Below are 21224 nucleotides of genomic sequence, written 5' to 3' on the forward strand. Positions count from 1 at the left end.
AGGAGTCAGCACAAACAGAAAGACGCACTATGTTTAGTCCACGAAAAGAAAAAAGTCAACAGTCCTTACCCAATATTTAAGACTTTCTGTGATTTGACACCATCCTCTTTTGCAAACTTTCATCTCTCTCAGTTTTTTATCTTTTTCTTGTATTCTAGCATCCAGATAAATTAGGCATACTATTTAGTCCCTATGAAAGGTACATTATTTTGTTTTACTCACGTTGTGCTCACTGTTTGAAGTCCCCTATCTCCAATAATCCAGATAAATTAGGCATACTATTTAGTCCCTATGAAAGGTACATTATTTTGTTTTACTCACGTTATGCTCACTGTTTGAAGTCCCCTATCTGCAATAACACAGGCTTAAATCTTAGCTTTACTTCAAGGTCACCCTCATATGCCTTTACCCACACACCCAGACATCTCCTATTCCTGCTCCAAATGGCAAGTACCTTCTCTCTGCTCTCAGTATATGGTACCCTGCTGGTGACTAAGTTTATCATCTCACATTTGGTATCACAGTCATATTTGTATAGATACAAATATTACATCTCCAAGTTTAAGTTCTGTTAAGGGGCAGTCTAACTCATTTCTTTGGCTGACTCAGTGCTTAAATCATCATCTTTTGTTTCCCAAGGTTTTGTTATTTTTTGAGAAATAATTGACATATATCACATTTAGGAGTTTAAGATGTACAGCATGATGGTTTGATTTACATATATTATAAAGTGATTATCACAATTAGTTTAGTTAACATCTATCATCTCATAAAGATACAATAAAGAGAAAAAAATTCTTGTGATGAGAACCCTTAAGGTCTACCCTTTTAACAGTTTTCCAATATATCATACAGCAGTGTTAACTACAGTTAACAAGTTGTACATTACATCCCTAAGACTTAACTTCCTTGTAACTGGAAATTTTTACTACCTTTTGACTACCTTTCTCAAATAGCTCCTCCTCTTACTCCCAGCCTCTGGTAACCATTAATATGATCTCTTTTTCTATGAGTTTGGTGATTTTATTTGGAGTCCACATATAAATGAGATCATACAGTAATTTGTCTTTCTTTGTCTGACTTATTTCACTTGGAATGCCCTCAAGGTTCATCCACGTTGTCACAAATGGCACAGTGATTCCACTGTCTGTTATGGATGAACCATGCCACATTTTCTTTATCCATTTATCCACCGATAGCACTTAGGTTATTTCCATGTCTTGGCTACTGTCAATAATGTTGCTATGAACATGCAGGTGCAGATATGTTTTTGATTTAGCGTTTTTGTTTCCTTTGTATATATTCCCAGAAATGGAAATGTTGGACCATAGGGTGGTTCTATTTTAAATTTTTTGAGGAACCTCCATTCTGTTTACCAGAATGGCTGTACCAAGTTACATTCCCACCACTGATGCACAAGAGGTCCCTTTTCTCCATGTCCACATCAGCATTTGTTCTCTCGCATTTTTTTGATTCTACCAAGCATGAGGTGGTACCTCAATGTGGTTTTTACTTGTACTTTCCTAATGACTAATGATGTTGACCATTTTTTCATATACTAGGGCCTAACACAGTATCTCAATTCTAGTAAGGACCTCATAAAATTTACTGATACAAGAAAGATAAAAATAAGTATTATTTATTCAAAGTACATGTTATTCCATGACAAGAAGAAAAGCAATCATACTTGAAAGAGTGTAAGCAGTCCCAGAAACTCTTGTTTCCTATAGAATAAACTTTTGATAGAGAACACACACACAAACACACACATAGATGAAATAGTAAATTTAGTTACCATTTATTATGCCTCAACTGCTGTCCAGGATGCTTTACATGCATTATCATTTTCAAATGTGACATTAACCTCACAAGATAGATTCTATTTTAAAGTAGGCAAACTGAGGTACAGAGAAGTTGCCTAAAGTTATAGGGCAAGATAAGGCTTAAAATTGTTTTGTTGATTCCAAAGCCCTTGCTCTTTCCATTATACTGTGTTGCTTGGATAGATGCAAAATTTGAAGTGTTGGGATTCTTTGAATGTGGTAAAATAAAAATCCCCAAATCCCTAAGGCCTAAGATTACCATCTCTAAGGCAAGAACAAAAGATAAGAACAGGCAGAGTCTCCTATCTTCTGCAGTGCTTCATTTTCAGTATTTTAATTTTGTTATACTTTGAAAGAAACATAATTATAGCTATAGTTATTATTGTGAACATGGTCCTCCAATTGCAATGTGTAGTCAATATGTTAAAAAGTTCTGTTTCAATAAATAAATATCTTTTATACACATTGTTTAATTTTCTTACAAGAAGATTACAAAATCTTTTCATTTGTTATTTTAAAATACAGTCAAATAAACAATAAGGATGATTGAAGAGATATGTGGTTTTCAAAACCTCTTCTGGGTTCCAGTTCTTTCACAAAAGTAGTGAGCTCTGAATTTTAAACATTTAAGGTAATCAAAGTGTGAAAAAAATGATCCTGGCCTTAATTTGATAGCTCTTGTTCCATTTTAACATCTTTGGCAGTTGAAACAGCATTTCACTCATGTTAATTCAAGGGCATCTGAAGGTTGATTGGTACTCTGAGATTGGAATGATTTGGTTTTGATGCAGTTGAGTCTGTCTATGCCAATTGTCTCTTTCTGCTGATCCAATCACCCATGCTAAAGGAGTATTTTCACATGAAGGTAAAATAAGGATGACTGAGTAGAAAACCATTTTGCAAGTTTTAAAAATATTAGGTTAACCAAGAAGTTGAAACTCTCAAAACTTAAGAGTGGTGACGCTTACGTAAGGAAGCTACCAAATGTGACTCACTTTATTTCTCAATTTTTTCATGATCTGAAAGACTCATTTGATTTTCAGGATTTGCAGGGATTGTGCTTAGACAGTATGCAAATATACTGAAGCACACTGCTTGCCTTCAGATAATGTCTTGAAGAATCATAAAAGATATGGAAAAGAAGCATAGACTATATATCAATTCATCAACACAGGCTTTTCATATAGGTTTGAAAGCTTATCTGTTTAAATATTAAGTTGTTGGTTTAACAGCTACAAAATGAAAATGACTAACAAATGGAATCTAAACAGAAGCTATTAAGGCCTATATTTTACAAATGGATGCCCTTGAGAGGCTTCTATAAGAGATGAATAGCAACTCCAGAGTCTCACGTGAATCCAGACTGCTGAGACCAACATCTGTAATTACTCTCCACCAAGATCTGTCAGCATTGACAGGTGACTGGCACCACTGTGAGCTGCAGATTCTGTAAATGATACCGTTTCAAATAGGCATATAAAATTTTACAACTGTCAATTTCAGGAAACTATTCTTAATGTAGTTATACAGATAATGGTTTCTCTAGGGTCTAGAAAAAGGCGAAGTCAAAATATATGTATTTCAATGAACAATGTGTTTCAAAACTATTGTACTCTAATGCTAATAATGGGCCTACTGAGTAAGAACATATACTTCCTACATTTTTCATGTGAAAAAGTAAAAGTGAAAGTGTTAGTCGCTCAGTTGGGTCCAACTCTTTGCCACCCCATGGACTGTAGCCCACCAGGCTCCTCTGTCCATGGGATTCTCCAGGCAAGAATACTGGAGGGGGTAGCTACTCCCTTCTAAAGGAGATCTTCCTGACCCAGGGATCAAACCAAGGTCTCCTGCATTGCAGGCAGATTCTTTACCATTTGAGCCACTAGGGAAACCCTTGCTATCTATTAAATATATCTTAATGCCTCAAAAAATTTATAATCTGTGTTGTTAGTTTCATGCATGCCTCTGCTATTCCAAGAAAATTATTTATCTTTCAACAGTCTTATCTTATTTCAAATAAAATATTCTAAATATGTTTATATAATTAAGTTTGATAACAACAAATACAGAAATCTTTCTTCTGATGCAATCTTATCATAAAGGAGCTTACTGAAAGTTGCTACATTCTTCAAAAATGTTGTTTGTTTGTTAACATTTAATACTTTTTTCATTTCTGAAGTATAAAAACTGAAGACAATATCCTTCCTTGGTTGTATTTATAACCACTAGCCAATCCTTCACTCAAGACTCAGCTAATTTAACAAAATATAAATAGAGCTATTAATCAACAATTTAAAAAAATTGAGTTTACTGTGTGTTAATTAAACAGGTTTGATTAACAGTATTCAGTGAGCTAGTATACATGAGTGAGTTGTAAACATTCTAATGATGAGTTCTCTTAACAGAGAGAAAGCTTAGCTGATCATTTTTACCCAGAATTGTTTCATCACATATAGTATTTGGAAAAGTGAATCCAAGTTGGTCTAGCTAATTGATTTTGCTAGCCTTGTGATGCAAGTTTTTTCATCTTTCCCATAGTGAATGTTTAAAGAGAACTGTTCCCCCAATTTACAGGCTAAGCAATGGTTACCCCAATTTCTACATATCTCAGAAATACATCAAGAAGTAATATTGAAATAGTAGCACACTATGGTCCTTGTCCCTTATGTCCTCTGCCTGTAGCTAAATAGTAAGTTTAATCAGAGAAGTGAAAACATGAAGAAACAAAGGAAAACAGTCAAAGGAGACCAAATAATAATGGTTTAGTCAGTAAGCATAGTCAAGGACCTTTAGTTCCTTCTCACAGGCTATAGATAATATTCTTAGCCATAGACTATGAGCTGTCTTACAGATACTTAAACCTCCACCCATTGGAGGAGTCAGCTACATGATGACCAGACTACAGCCATGTCTTAATCTGCCACAATTCCAAGAACTGGCCTCAAGGAAATCGAAATGAACCGACTCTGACTACAGAACTGAAAATTAACTGCATTTAAAACAATCAAGATGATGATGGTCAGACCACTGATGATCAATTTCATGAAGACTGTCAGAGCTGACTGTGCTGATTCTACATGGTAGACCCTTCCCTCTGTCTATAAAAGCTCTTGCCCACTGATTGTCACAGGGGGAGTGGACGTTTGGACAAGCATCTGTCCCTCCCCCAGCCACCAACCCCAGTTACAGGCATCCAAAATAAAGCAAACTATCCATTCTGCCAATCTGGCCTCTTTATTGGCTTTTGAGCAGTGAGCAACCAGACCCCACTTTCAGTTACAATATGACAAGTCATCCAGAGCATGCAACATTTTAGTGGCAGACTGCTTGCACAAATGTAATGTAATCATTCGTTTTCCAGCCCCCTTGCCAAGAGGTAGAGTGTGTTGTTCTATAACCTGAATAGGACTGGCCCTGTGACTTGTTTTGACCACAGGAATATGACAAATGGAGCAATGGGCCATTTTTGAACGTGAGCTTCTAGAGGCCTTTGGCTCCCACTCTCCTTGCTCAGGTACTGTGTCAACAGGCCAAGGTTCTCCTACCAGACGATGAGAGACACAGAGTTCAGCTGTTCCTCCAGGTGCTATCCAGCCAACCTCCAAAGTTAGAGCCACCTAGCCGACTTGCCAAGATGCATACAGAGTACCTGGGACCAGAACTGCTCAACTGAGTCCAGTCTAAGCTATCAACCACTGAGTTATGAGCTAATTGTTCACTGAGCTGTTGGGTTCACCTGTTACATAGCAACAGCTAATTCACAGACAACTTGGGCATGAACCCCACTTCTCTGAAGACTTTAAGGTATTTACCACTTACCAACACCTTAGCATAATGTATATTCCAGAGTAGTGCTCAACAATGAATTATTTAATTTTTTGAAATATTTCTATGATAGGAATAAACGGTTGTCTTTTGGTGTCTTGGTAATATTGAAATAATCCCATGAATAATCAATACCTCATCCACCTTACTAAATAATTTGAACACTTAACAGAGAAGGTTGAATCTCAAGCTGATGGACCGTTTTCCCAAAGCCTTTGATCTTGATTTAAACACGCATCCTCTACTGCCTGGGCTTCCTAGGTGGTGCTAGTGGTAAAGAACCCACCTGCCAATGCAGAGACAAGGGTTGGATCCCTGGGTCAGGAAGATTCCCTGGCGAAGGGCATGGCAACCCACTCTAGTATTCTTGCCTGGAGAATCCCATGGACAGAGAAGCCTGGCTGGCAGGCTTCAATCCAAAGGATTGCAAAGAGTCAGACACAATTGAAGCGACTTTGCATGCATGCACATACTCTAATGCCTGTAACTCTATCAAGGACTGATCACAGCAGAAAAGTTAGACTCAATGTTTTCATCACATTTAGGGAATAAAGCCTTATAATGGTCTTATTATAGCTTCCACATCTACTTAATAGTCCACTAAACTCTCCTTATTTGCCAATTGACAGATATACAGCAGCTTTTTTCTCAACAACATAGTCCTTGGAGCAAGTATGATCTGTATTACCTGGGAGCATGTGGGTAAAACACAATCTCAGATTCCCCTTCAATACTATCACATCAAATTCTACATTTTAGTAAGACTCTTAAGTCATTTGCCAATCTGTCAGCCTGAAGTCACCTGGAGACCACCTTTCCCAGCCCAGAAAATGATTCAGTTCAGTTCAGTCACTCAGTCGTGTCCAACTCTTTGCGACTCCATGAATTGCAGCATGCCAGGCCTCCCTGTCCATCACCAACTCCCAGAGTTCACTCAGACTCACGTCCATCGAGTCAGTGATGCCATCCAGCCATCTCATCCTCTGTCGTCCCCTTCTCCTCCTGCCCCCAATCCCTCCCAGCATCAGAGTCTTTTCCAGTGAGTCAACTCTTTGCATGAGGTGGGCAAAGTACTGGAGTTTCAGCTTTAGCATCAGTCCTTCCAAAGAAATCCCAGGGCTGATCTCCTTCAGAATGGACTGGTTGGATCTCCTTGCAGTCCAAGGGACTCTCAAGAGGCTTCTCCAATACCACAGTTCAAAAGCATCAATTCTTCGGTGCTCAGCTTTCTTCACAGTCCAACTCTCACATCCATACATGACCACAGGAAAAACCATAGGCTTGACTAGACGGACCTTTGTTGGCAAAGTAATGTCTCTGCTTTTGAATATGCTATCTAGATTGGTCATAACCTTCTTCCAAGGAGTAAGTGTCTTTTAATTTCATGGCTGCAGTCACCATCTGCAGTGATTTGGGAGCCCCCAAAAGTAAAGTGTGACACTGTTTCCACTGTTTCCCCGTCTATTTCCCATGAAGTGATGGGACCAGATGCCATGATCTTCGTTTTCTGAATGTTGAGCTTTAAGCCAACTTTTTCACTCTCCTCTTTGACTTTCATCAAGAGGCCTTTTAGTTCCTCTTCACTTTCTGCCATAAGGGTGGTGTCATCTGCATATCTGAGGTTATTGATATTTTTCCCGACAATCTTGATTCCAGCTTGTGCTTCTTCCAGCCCAGCATTTCTCATGATGTACTCTGCATAGAAGTTAAATAAGCAGGGTGACAATATACATCCTTGATGTACTCCTTTTCCCATTTGGAACCAGTCTGTTGTTCCATGTCCAGTTCTAACTGTTGCTTCCTGACCTGCATATAGGTTTCTCAAGAGGCAGGTCAGGTGGTCTGGTATTCCCATCTCTTTCAGAGTTTTCCACAGTTTATTGTGATCCACACAGTCAAAGGCTTTGGCTTTGAAAATGATTAGTGGCCCTTTAAAGATAGAGAAATAAAACTCAACTTATTTAGTGTTTCTAAGTCATTTAGATACAAGTGAATAAAAAGATCTTCTCTCCAGGGAAGATTCTCTGGAAGAGGGCTTGGCCACCCACTCAATATTGTTGCCTGGAGAATCCCTTGGACAGAATTCTGAGCCTGGAGGTCTGTGGTCCATAGAGTCACAGAGAGTTGGACTTGACTGAAGCGACAGCACGCATATATAAAAAGACCCACATACAAGCAAATTGAGAGATATTTTTTTAATCCTATTCAAATCAGTACTATTGAGGTTTACATAGCTACTCACAAAGCACAGAAGTTTTCAATATTTCCCAAAAAAATACTGTGGGAAATTTTCTCATCAATACAGTGTGAATGAAAAATGTTGCCTGCCATGTCAACAAACAAAGGACGTTACAGCCATCAAACCACTACAGGGAGCCTTAAAGTGAACCCTAAGTGAACTCATGAGGAAGTGGAACAGGTTGCCCACTGCCAAGGCCTCAGCCACTTCAGTCATCCCCAAGGGTACACCCTAAGTGGTGTCAGACCAGGAAAGAACAGAATACTGGCCCTGGATAGGTAAGGTACATATCAAAGGAATGCTTTCAATGAGCCCAGACTTGCATCTTCCCAAATATAGAAAAGTGCTTAAACTCATTAACTTAAGATACCTGGTTTTAAGTTAACTGTAACCTCTTGATGTTCCAACTACCTGATCTTTGTTGCAAAAACTCCTATATATCCTGGCTCCTCCCTGACCTCTTCCGAGCAGTCCCGCAGAGCTGTCTGAGAAGCTGCCTCAGATAGCTGAATGGACTGGTTCATTCCATGAATTTCTCAGAAAGGCATGAATTTCTCAGAAAATTTGCTGCATAAAGCAAAATTCTCAACTTTTAAATTGTGCACTTTTTCAGTTGACAAGGGGAATAGTCAAGAAAAGGGGTTTTGATGGCAGTAAATGTAAAGTGTATTAATTGACTTTTGTCTATAAACTTGGGTTAGCTGGAGAAGGAATGAATGAGGAGTGAGGGAGAGGACCTGGGAGAATTCTCTCTAGTCTTCAGTCACCTTCTATTCCTTTGAGGAAACGCCTGAGAGACAAAGAGGTGGACACTATGGGTCACTGTGACCATGTGGTCAACCAGGTTGTACCTGGTGTTTTGATAATCACAATGGAATCTGTGGATCCTTGCACTTTGCAAATGTATAAAACCATACAGTTCAAAGAGTGTCAGGAAGCATTTAACAGGAGGCTTCCAGTGTGCTGTTTTGGATCTGTCAGGAACTCTCTGTTCCTTATTAATTCCTGAATATTCAGGAATTAAGAGGAGAGGCAAGCCTCTCCCAGGGGCTGAGGAATCCAGGCATTTCCTTCGTTAGTTTTTCTGTACTGTGATAAGTACCCTCTTCCTTTTTATGAACCATATGGTAAAAGTGATTATTTATAACCTTCTCTCTTTCATATGGATGACCTCATGTTTCCTTGTAAGTTTTGATTTTAACTCTGCTGAAATAGCTATCTTGTAAGACAGTATAAATACCTACACAATGTTGAATAAAACACCTTTGCTCCATCAGAGCTGTGGTTCCCGTGTCTTGCTTTCTCTCTCTCTCTCTCTCCCTCTCTCTCCCTCTCTCTCTCTTTTTCAGGCTGATCCCCTGGAGCGCAGAGGCTCTCTGAGTTCACTTTCCTGCCTGGGTTTATAAGACCCACTCGAGAAGGCGCTCTGCGCCTTCACCCCATCGAGAGGGCACCTGAAGCCTTCGTGAACAGAGCAAGCCCCATGTCAGGGGCTTCACTGGCTTTCTGAGTAAACCAAGGAATATCAGCCTCTTTTTCTCTCCTTTACTTTCTCATCGGTCGACTCTGGACCACCAGGTTCTGGTCCATTAAAGGACCTCAACAAAAGGGTGTAAAATGTCACTTTTCTGCTGTCATGGATCAATGAAAGAATTCTTTCTGAATAGGATTGTCAGACCTGATAGTACATCTACTTGAAAAACAAACAGAAAGGCCTAAGAACTCTCCTATTCTCTTTTAGACTGAAAATGATCAGTCCTTCCAATCTTCTGAGGAAATGGCTTCTTGATCCTTTTTCAGACCCAACTGCCTTCCTTTAGGAAGCACTCTTTTTGTATTCTCAGCTTCAATTACTATAATTTGTTTTTGCCAATTTGTCCTAAAATGAAAGGAAAAGCTATGCACAAATGGTGGGGTTTATTTTTACCAAGACAGCAGAATCTAGGGTTGGATTGGAAAATAAAAGGAAGTATATCTTATGTGAACTTATGACCACAGGGACTTAACAGGCTTTCTCTTCTAAAAGGAGAAGGAAGTCTCAATAACTCTGAATAATAAAGGTGTTTGATATTTTTTCTCTAGCTGTAATTCACTACTTACAGGAAGCCAGAGAGGCTCCCACTATCATATTAATAAACCAACATGAGAATCACTTCTTAAGACATAGCCTAAGAAATTATCCAAATATGGAGTTCACAGGCATAAGTATATTTTGGTTTGGTTTTTGTATGATATTTAAAAATTAGAGGCAATTTAAAATCTAACAGTACTGAAATAGTGAAATAAATCTGAGTATAATGCTATTAAGCACTATTAACCCATTATAATAATTTAATTATTAGTAAATAATTACAAAGATATTATATTTGCCATGATCCCTACATAGAGATTTCATATGCAAAAGTGAAAACAAAACTTTATACTTTCCATTTGTGAAATATAATAAACCAAAAAGCCACAAGCCTAATGTTAAATAACTATGTAGTATACCTGAAAGTAACTTAATATTGTATTAAACCTATTTCAATAAAATTAATTAGTTTAATCAAATAAAGGAAGAGCTGGATTTTAAAAAAAAGGCACAAGCCTGATAAAACTGCCTAATTTTATAGTTTCCATAGTTAAATAAATTTGCAACAACTTTTGGGTAAACAAAATGTAACACAGTACAGATACTTCTCACTTCAAAACAAAAATTATAATATAGTTTCATTTATTATATTGTTTTTAACTTTCTGTGCTTTTCTGTAACCTTATCAAAACCTATAATCTAAAGATGGATGAGGCTATTATTTATGGCATAAACAGATAAAATGAAAATCTTCTGGCTATCAAACTGGAAGAAGCATATTAATATTGATTTTTAAATGCAGAGTTAAATTGGAAAAGAGAATCCCCAGGGGGTCAAAATCAAAAAGGAAACTGAAAGGCGGAGCAATTAGCTTAAGTGGATGCCTTGGCTGTCCTGAGAGTGGTTATTACAGAGGAGTGATCAAGAGCATTGAGTTTTAATAATTACACAGGGAGAAAATATGAGGCTTTGTGCTGACCAGAGTCAGAGAGCAGTAAATTCTTCATGAAGTCTGGCCACTCAAAGGCTGTGACTTAAATGAAAGTGTGGACAAGAGAAATCCACTCATATGCATGGAGTGATAATAAGGCAATTAATCTGATCCTGTTTTCTGGGTAAGACAAAAAAAAACTTCCTGGATAATTCATAGTTTTGCATCAGCCTTCACATTGGGTTGAAGCTGTAACTTTATGATCTAGTAATAGAATATCTTGGAGAAGGCAATGGCACCCCACTCCAGTACTTTGGCCTGGAAAATCCCATGGATGGAGGAGCCTGGTAGGCTGCAGTTCATGGGGTCGCTAAGAATAGGATACGACTGAGCGACTTCACTTTCACTTTTCACTTTCATGCATTGGAGAAGGAAATGGCAACCTACTCCAGTGTTCTTGCTTGGAAAATCCCAGGGATGGGGGAGCCTGGTGGGCTGCCGTCTATGGGGTCACACAGAGTTGGACATGACTGAAGTGACTTAGTAGTAGTAGTAGTAGTAATAATAGAATATCTGGGGGGACTCACAAGCTGGATTCTCCTATTGCCAGGAGAAATATCAATAACCTAGGATATGCAGATCCAGAGAAGGTGATGGCACCCCACTCTAGTTATCTTGCCTGGAAAATCCCATGGATGGAGAAGCCTGGTGGGCTGCGGTCCATGGGGTCGCAAAGAGTCAGACACGACTGAGCGACTTCACTTTCACTTTTCACTTTCATGCATTGGAGAAGGAAATGGCAACCCACTCCAGTGTTCTTGCCTGGAGAATCCCAGGGACGGGGGAGCCTGGTGGGCTGCCGTCTATGGGGTCGCACAGAGTCGGACACAACTGAAGCAAGCAGCAGCAGCAGCAGGATATGCAGATAACACCACCCTTATGGCAGAAAGCTAAGAGAAACTAAAGAGCCTCTTAATGATGGTGAAAGAGGAGAGTGAAAAAGCTGACTTAAAACTCAACATTCATAAAAATAAGATCGTGGCATCCGGTCCCACCACTTCATGGCATATAGATGGGGAAACAATGGAAACTGAAATGCTTTACTTCCTTGTGCTCCAAAATCACTGCAGTCAGTAACTGCAGCCATGAAATTAAAAGACGCTTGCTCCTTGGAAGAAAAGCTATGACAAACATGGACAACGTATTAAAAAACAGAGACATCACTCTGCCGACAAAGGTCCATATAGTCAAAGCTATGGTTTTGCCAGTGGTCATGTATGGGTGTGAGAGTTGGACCATAAAAAGGGGTGAACACCAAAGAATTAATGCATTTGAACTGTGGGGCTGGAGAAGACTCTTAAAAGTCCCTTGGACAGCAAGGGGATCAAACCAGTCCTAAAGGAAATCAGTCCTGAATATTCATTGGAAGGACTGATGCTGAAGCTGAAGATCCAATACTTTGGCCACCTGATGTGAAGAACTGATTCACTGGAAAAGACCCTGATGCTGGGAAAGATTGAAGGTGGGAGAAGTGGACAACAGAGGATGAGATGGTTGGATGGCATCATTGACTCGATGGATATGAGTTTGAGCAAGCCCCGGGAGTTGGTGATGGACAGGGTACCCTGGGCGTGTGCAGTACATGGGGTTGCAAAGAGTTGGACCCAACTGAGTGACTGAACTGGAAATCAGGAATTATATATCAAGAAAACAAAAATGACAACCAAAAAGCATCATAAAGGCCAAAGACAAAATTAGAACCTGAGGAACACCGTGTTCCCTGGAAGTATGATAAAACCTGAAACATGAACTAAAAACAAAATCCATAAATACTAAAGTGAGGAATCCTCCAAATTGCAATTGCACCTATTTTGTCAACTTGATTAATATTAACAACATAGCTTAACTAGGAATAAAATTCCCAATGTGAGGACACACACACACACACACACACACATGCACGCACACACACAGATGAAAATCAGTCATTCTTGTCCAAATCCCCACTTAGCTTGTTGTTTGCAAACTTTATAAGTCATTCACAGGCCAGAGATTCACCCTCAATAAATAGAGATGTCTATTGCACAGCTGTGTTTTGGCCATAAAGTAAGAGCCTCTATAGAACAAAGCACTTAAAAACTGCATGGTAGAATGTTGTCCCCATCTATTTTCAAGGAACAATGTAAGAGAATTAAGATAACATATTTCAAAGGTTTGCTTGCTAGATTTATCCTATGCTATGCTATGCTAAGTAACTTCAGTTGTGTCCGACTCTGTGTGACCCCATAGACAGCAGCCACCGGCTCGCCTGTCCCTGGGATTCTCCAGGCAAGAACACTGGAGTGGGTTGCCATTTCCTTCTCCAATGCATGAAAGTGAAAAGTGAAAGCGAAGTCGCTCAGTTGTGTCCGACTCTTAGCGACCCCATAGACTGCAGCCCACCAGGCTCCTCCATCCATGGGATTTTCCAGGCCAAAGTACTGGAGTGGGGTGCCATTGCCTTCTCTGAGATTTATCCTAACCATAATCAATCATCTGTGGAAAATCGTCTCCAGATCAGATCAGATCAGATCAGTCGCTCAGTCGTGTCCGACTCTTTGCGACCCCATGAATCGCAGCACGCCAGGCCTCCCCGTCCATCACCAACTCCCGGAGTTCACTCAGACTCACGTCCATCAAGTCAGTGGTGCCATCCAGCCATCTCATCCTCTGTCGTCCCCTTCTCCTCTTGCCCCACAATCCCTCCCAGCATCAGAGTCTTTTCCAATGAGTCAACTCTTCGCATGAGGTGGCCAAAGTACTGGAGTTTCAGCTTTAGCATCATTCCTTCCAAAGAAATCCCAGGGCTGATCTCCTTCAGAATGGACTGGTTGGATCTCCTTGCAGTCCAAGGGACTCTCAAGAGTCTTCTCCAACACCACAGTTCAAAAGCATCAATTCTTCGGTGCTCAGCCTTCTTCACAGTCCAACTCTCACATCCATACATGACCACAGGAAAAACCATAGCCTTGACCAGATGGACCTTTGTTGGCAAAGTAATGTCTCTGCTTTTGAATATGCAATTCTCATTAAATCACCTGATAACAAAGTATTCTGTATGCCCATCCTAGTATATATCAAAATTCAACTTTATTTTACTAAACTTAAGGAAACAATGTATCTTATGTGACCTCTCCTAGAAACTTCAGTATTTGTGTCTTTAAACACATTTCATAGGAGAATAAAGGGGTTTTGTAAGTAATTGCTTTAATTCTGGAGGGCCTAGATTGCAACATAACATGGTATTGTTGCCAGCTTCTTCTCAGCTCAAGAGGTCACAATACAGACAACACTTAAATGTTCCTCTAATCCCACCAAAGAAGAGACCAAAAGAGAACATTTTTGTTTGTGATCCATGACCATGAGATAGAGCTTCTAGCCACACAGTCCACTGTAATTATATTGGAAGTGCTTTTGAATAAATTATCTCCATCTCATCGTGAGAGTCCTGTTTCCACTTTCTTTGTTTTCCTCTATTTATTCCACCTCTGCCAACACCTTCAAGTCACCTTGCTTGCCCTTAAGTTCCTTTTAATGGGATATTTGAATTTTTCATAGGAATCACAGGAGAAAATAGAACTATATATTATCATTCTTGTATCCAGTTGTATGTTAAAACATGACTTAAAATGAACCAGACATGCTAGATTACATTCTACTTTGGTGATAACATTTAAATATGAAGTTTATTGTGAGGGAGAAGGTTATCCCTACCCATTCAATCAATGTGATAAAAAAAGTATACAAATTTTGCTTTCTTATTTTGTTTTAACATATTCTCATTATAAATAAATTTTCAGTTAATTTATAGGAACCTTAGTTCTAACTATGGTCATTATGGATATATAATATTTTGTAGAAGCAAAATGATACTGATTTAAACATTTTATGTCCATATTTTCATATGTAAGGTATATGTTTAAAATATAAAGGCCTTACAAATTTTTAATTAATACATTGATAATTTGTCTTCTAAGAAATAAAGACTTTGTAGAAAGAGTGATCCAAGATGGTGGTGAAGGAAGACCTTGAGCTCACCTTCTCCCCTGGACACACTGAAACTACACCTACAAATACAGCCGTTCTTCCTGAAGAAGACCTGAGGGCTGACTGAACAGCTGCTGAACAGCTGCTGCTGCTGCTGCTAAGTCGCTTCAGTCATGTCCGACTCTGTGCGACCCCATAGACAGCAGCCCACCAGGCTCCTCTGTCCCTGGGATTCACCAGGCAAGAACACTGGAGTGGGTTGCCATTTCCTTCTCCAATGCATGAAAGTGAAAAGTGAAAGGGAAGTCACACAGAGAAAGGCCAAATAAAAACAGGAAAGACAGAGAAAGGGTATACATGTATCCATGATGCAGCAACCTGCAGTATAGCACGGATTCACCCACGTTGGGATACAGTGAGAAAACAGCAGTTTAAAAAAGACTCTTCACTATATTGTAAGGAAATTTATCTACTAACCTTAGAGCTTCTGAGCACCATCAGGAAACTGCTGGAACTCTCCCGGGTTGCATGTAGCAGTAAACTGCATTGAATCTCCCAATTCCAGCGGCCCCATCAAAGTGGTTTCCAGTGCAGCACCTCCCCAGAAATTGCTTCCAGTTCACAGACGCTCCCAGAGAAGGCAATAGCACCCCACTTCAGTACTCCTGCCTGGAAAATCCCATGGACGGAGGAGCCTGGTGGGCTGCAGTCCCTGGGGTCACTAAGAGTCGGATATGACTGGGCGACTTCACTTTCACTTTTCATTTTCATGCATTGGAGAAGGAAATAGCAACCCACTCCAGTGTTCTTGCCTGGAGAATCCCAGGGATGGGGGAGCCTGGTGGGCTTCCGTCTATGGGGTCGCACAGAGTCGGACATGAATGACGCGACGCAGCAGCAGCAGCACAGACGCTCCAGCTCCAGCCAGCCTGCCGATTGTGCAGGTGGAAGTAATCTTCACAAGGTCCAGTCTTCAAGATCAAAAAAGGTAGTGGTTTCACCTGCTTAATAGAAACAGAAACCAAAAGTCAAAGAAAATAAGGACATAGGAATATGTTCCAAATGAAAGAACAAAATAAAACCCAGAAAAAATTTCCAGTTAAACAGAGATGAAATATTTACCTAATTAAAAGTTCAAAGAAGTGGCTATAAGGATGATCACTGATCTCTGGAGAAGGAAGGAACTCAGTGAGAACTTCAACAAAGACTTGGAAAATATAAGTAGGAACCAATCTGAGCTTAAGAATACAATGACTAAAAAAAGTTTTTTAATGTCTAATAGAGGGAATCAACAGCAGGTTAGATGATAACAGAAGAATGGATAACAAATTTGAAAGATAGAATAGTGGAAATCACCCAATCAGAAAACCAAAAAGAAGAAAAAGTTGCTTTTATTTTTTTTTCTTTTTTTAAAATTTTATTTTATTTTTAAACTTTACATAATTTTTTGCCAAATATCAAAATGAATCCGCCACAGGTATACATTAAATGAGAAAAATCAAGGGATCTCCAGGGAAACATCAAGCATACCAATATTCTCATTATAAGGGGTCAGGAGAGAGGAGACATAAAGGGACAGAAAACTTATTTAAAGAAAACTTCTGTAACCTGGGGAAACTCATCCAGGCACAGAAAGCAAAGAGAGTTTCAAATAAGATCAACAAAGAGAAGCACACCAAGACATAATCAAAAGGTAAAAAAAATAAAGACAGAATCTTAAAGGCAGCAAGAAAAAAAAATCATATACAAAGGGAACCCCACAAGACTATTATTAGATTTTGCAACACAAATTTTATAGGCCAGAACAGAGTGACAGGGTATTTTAAAGTGCTGAAAAGAAAAAAAAAAACAAAAAAACAAAAAACTACAACCTAGAATGCTCTTTACAGCAAGATTGCCATTCAGAAAAGTTAGGAGAGAGAGTTTCCCAAACAAGCAAAGCTAAAAGAGTTCATCACCACTAAATCAGCCATAAAAGAAAAGTTAAAAGGTCTTCTCTAAGTGGGAAAGAGGGCTTCTCTGGTGGCCCAGTGATAAACTGGCCTGCCAATGCAGGTGACATGGGTTGTTGGATCGTTGGGTCAGAAAGATCCCCTGGAGAAGGAAATGGCAACTCACTCTGGTATTCTTGCCTGGGAAATCTCATGGACAGAGAAGCCTAGTGGGCTACAGTCCGTGGGGCTGCAAAACAGTCAGATATGACTTAGCAACTAAAGAACAGCAGCTACAAATTGCAAAAGAACAGGCCGCGGTTAGAAATAAGAAAATACTGTTGTCTGATTGATTTCATTTAGCATAATACCCGCCAGGTCCATCTATGCTGCTACAAATGGCAAGTTTCTTATTCTTTTCTTCTATGGCTGAGAAGGAAAATGGCAGCCTACTCCAATATTCTTGCCTGGAGAATCCTGTGGACAGTGGAGCCTGGAGGGCTGCTGTCCATAGGGTCGCACAGAGTCAGACACGACTGAAGGGACTCAGCATGCAGTGCTGCTTTAGTGTGTATATATACCACATCTTCGGTACCCATTCGTCTATTGACAGGCACTTAGCTTGCTTCCATACCTCAGCTACTGTAAATAGTGCTGTTATGAAAGTAAGCATACATGTATGTTTTCATTTAGCATTTTCAGTTCCTTTGGATAAATAGCCCAGAAGTGAAACTCCTGGATCATATGGAAATTTTAGTTTTAGATTTTTAGGGAAACTCTATAATGGATTCCATAGCGGCTGCAGCAATTTACATTCCTTACCAACAGTGAGCAAGGTTTCTCCTAGAAACAAAAACATTGTATGATTTAATTTATACACTGAAACCACAAACCACAACTAGCAACAAAAACCATAAACCAAAACATAGATACAGAGAACAAACTGGTGGCTGCCGGGAAGGAGGAGGGTGGGAAGATGGACAAAACAGGTGAAGAGTATTAAGAGGTACAAATTTCCAGTTATAAAATAAGTAACGGGAATGTATTGTACACACAGGGAATATAGTCAGTAATATTGAAACAATATTACATGGTAAAAGATGGTGTAGATGACACCACCCTTATGGCAGAAAGTGAAGAGGAACTCAAAAGCCTCTTGATGAAAGTGAAAGTGGAGAGTGAAAAAGTTGGCTTAAAGCTCAACATTCAGAAAACGAAGATCATGACATCTGGTCCCATCACTTCATGGGAAATAGATGGGGAAACAGTGGAAACAGTGTCAGACTTTGTTTTTTTGGGCTCCCAAATCACTGCAGATGGCGACTGCAGCCATGAAATTAAAAGACACTTACTCCTTGGAAGGAAAGTTATGACCAACCTAGATAGCATATTCAAAAGCAGAGACATTACTTTGCCAACAAAGGTTCGTCTAGTCAAGGCTATGGTTTTTCCTGTGGTCATGTATGGATGTGAGAGTTGGACTATGAAGAAGGCTGAGCACTGAAGAATTGATGCTTTTGAACTGTGGTGTTGGAGAAGACTCTTGAGAGTCCCTTGGACTGCAAGGAGATCCAACCAGTCCATTCTGAAGGAGATCAGCCCTGGGATTTCTTTGGAAGGAATGATGCTAAAGCTGAAACTCCAGTACTTTGGCCACCTCATGCGAAGAGTTGACTCATTGGAAAAGACTCTGATGCTGGGAGGGATTGGGGGCAGGAGGAGAAGGGGACAACAGAGGATGAGATGGCTGGATGGCATCACTGACTCGATGGATGTGAGTCTGAATGAACTCCCAGAGTTAGTGATGGACAGGGAGGCCTGGCGTGCTGCGATTCATGGGGTCGCAAAGAGTCGGACACGACTGAGCGACTGAACTGAACTGAACAGATGGTAACTAGACTCATTGTGGTGATCATCTCATAATAAATAAAAATATAAAATCACTGTTGTACACCTGAAACTACATAATACTATATGTTAATTATCACAATAAAAATGAAATTTTAAAATGCATAAATAAATGAAAATAAATTATTAAAAGATTTTAAAATCTTCAATAAATCTGGCTTACTCCAGAGTAACCTATTTATAAAAACAAAAATAATATTAATAATACTTTTTTTAATCTTGAACTTGTTTTTATAATTCTATGTGTAGTAAAGAACCACAGACTTGGCATAAACCATGTTTATTAATTTCAAAAATGTTCTCATAACTGATTTCTTCACCCATATACTTCCTTTAAATTAAAAGCAGAAAAGTTTTAGGAAAATTATTTAAGAAAATTGAAACATGTAAAATATCATGTAAGAAACAAGTCGCCAGTCCAGGTTCGATGCACGATACTGGATGCTTGGGGCTAGTGCACTGGGATGACCCAGAGGGATGGTATGGGGAGGGAGGAGGGAGGAGGGTTCAGGATGGGGAACGCATGTATACCTGTGGCGGATTCATTTTGATATTTGGCAAAGCTAATACAATTATGTAAAGTTTAAAAATAAAATAAAATTTAAAAAATTTTAAAAAAAGAGAAAATTGTGTATTTTATTTTTTAAACCATCTTCTGTATTTAAAAAAAATGAAGGAGAGAATTAATAGACCACAGATTTTTCTCACATGGGAAATAATGTACACATTTAATGAAAAATAGAGTGAAATACATGACAAACTTAACGATGCAGGCACATAAAAATCACACAAGCAAGCTCTCGTCATAACTGTTGTACATCAATCATTTAAGTTGAAAATGCTCACATTTATGTAAAAGCTTTCCTGAATAACTTCACTGTATAATACCATAACTCTAATACTTAATATAATATGTGATTATTTAATACAAGTCAAAATCAACCTCTTTTACTTTTAAATCAGATACATTTTCACCTTAATAACTTTAATTAATATCTTATTTTCAGATAATCTTACATTTTAAATATCTTTTACCAGCTTCCCTGGTGGCTCAGAAAGTAAAGAATCTACCTGCAATGCAGAAGACCCACATTCGATGCCTGGGTCAGGAAGATGCCCTCAAGAAACGAATGGCAACCCATTCCAGTATTCTTGCCTGGAAAATTCCAGGGGCAGAGGATCCTGGTGGGTTAATAGTCCATGGTGTCATAAAGAGTGGGACATGACTGAGTGACTTTCACTCACTTAAAATAAATGGTTATTTGCTTGTAAAAATTTCAAAACTGTTGATTTTTTTCAATGCACTGAAATGACTTACAAGTCCAAAAAAAATGATTTTTGATTCAAAGATACCTATACAGTAGATGAATTATTTCAGTATAATATTTTAAGAATCAATCTGACAAGTTCACAAATTATCTTTCTTAATAAATTTCAATTTTCTTATCTTTGGGTAGTCTTTACTTGCAAAGAAGTTTTCTAAAAGGAATAACAATAATGTCTTTGTGAACTTGAACCTAATTTCAAATAATCAACAATTTTAACAAGGCAGTAACTCAATGGTATGAGGCAAGAGTTACATCAATGCCTCTTTCCTTGAGCAATATGTTGCTCTAGAAACATTCAAGAAATTCCTTGGCTCAAACCACATACTAAATGAGACAAGAGTGTTCTCCTTGGCACTCCTCAACTTTTATAATGAATTAATAGCAATCTAAATGTGGTGATTTTATTGCCACATAAAAGAACAGGCAGATTGCATCAATATAAGCTTAACGGCAAAAAAACAGCAAGGCTGGGATTTCTAAGATGTTGATGTGAGAAAACAAATTAAAACTGGAAATTCATAATGGAAATAATGGTGGGGGAAGCACATTCTGAGGGTTGTGAGATGGAGCTCACATCATGCTTCTTAGACGATGGATTTGGGAGTGGTTCAGCAAGCCACTTTTTTCTTTATAAAAGAAAGTTCTTTGAGTGATTTCCAACCATGTGACTTTATGTTTTTTTTTAATTTATTCTATTGAAATATAGTTGATTTACAAAAGGTGAGAGCTCTGTCCTCCAAAATTTCTCAGCCTAGTATTTAGAGCCTATACTCCCCCAACTATGTATTCATATCATTCCAATAATGAGAAAACTGCAGCCCACTGGGAATAACAGGCATCAGTTGAAGACAGAGTAACATAACAACTTGTTCCTTACTAGCATATCCATATGACAGACAATTAGAGACAGTCTATTTTCAACACTTTGCAATAAAACACTCATTAGATCAGAGTGGGAGGGAGAAGAGGGCTCACCAGTTGCTGCCTGAGTAGGGAAGAAGAGATTGTGCTTTGTAAGGGCACAGACATTGTGGAATATGGAGGGAAATGGAAGGCACTTTTTCCACTACATACCACTATACAGCATTTTATAGGGCCAGTCAAAACCTGTGCCCTGAAAGATTCATCTGCATTCTCTAAGG

The 21224-nt window shown here is 38.9% G+C and overlaps 1 long non-coding RNA gene across 6 annotated transcripts in view; it reads right to left on the bottom strand.

Moving 5' to 3' along the window:
• LOC147363453 (uncharacterized) overlaps positions 1–21224 on the bottom strand; it is a 271934-nt gene that overhangs the window by 43946 nt on the left and 206764 nt on the right. For 3 of the 6 annotated variants that reach the window (XR_015137168.1, XR_015137159.1, XR_015137169.1), the window contains one exon: positions 15393–15916. This is a non-coding gene — a long non-coding RNA (uncharacterized LOC147363453). Of the gene's footprint in view, positions 1–15392; positions 15920–21224 lie in introns of all 6 variants that reach the window. The other 3 variants (XR_015137166.1, XR_015137156.1, XR_015137158.1) reach the window with 1 other exon arrangement.

Source organism: Bos grunniens, chromosome 11 (assembly GCF_055505025.1).
Source record: "Bos grunniens cultivar Pamir isolate PY7600 chromosome 11, Bosgru_T2T1.0, whole genome shotgun sequence".
Classification (NCBI taxonomy): Eukaryota; Metazoa; Chordata; class Mammalia; order Artiodactyla; family Bovidae; genus Bos; species Bos grunniens.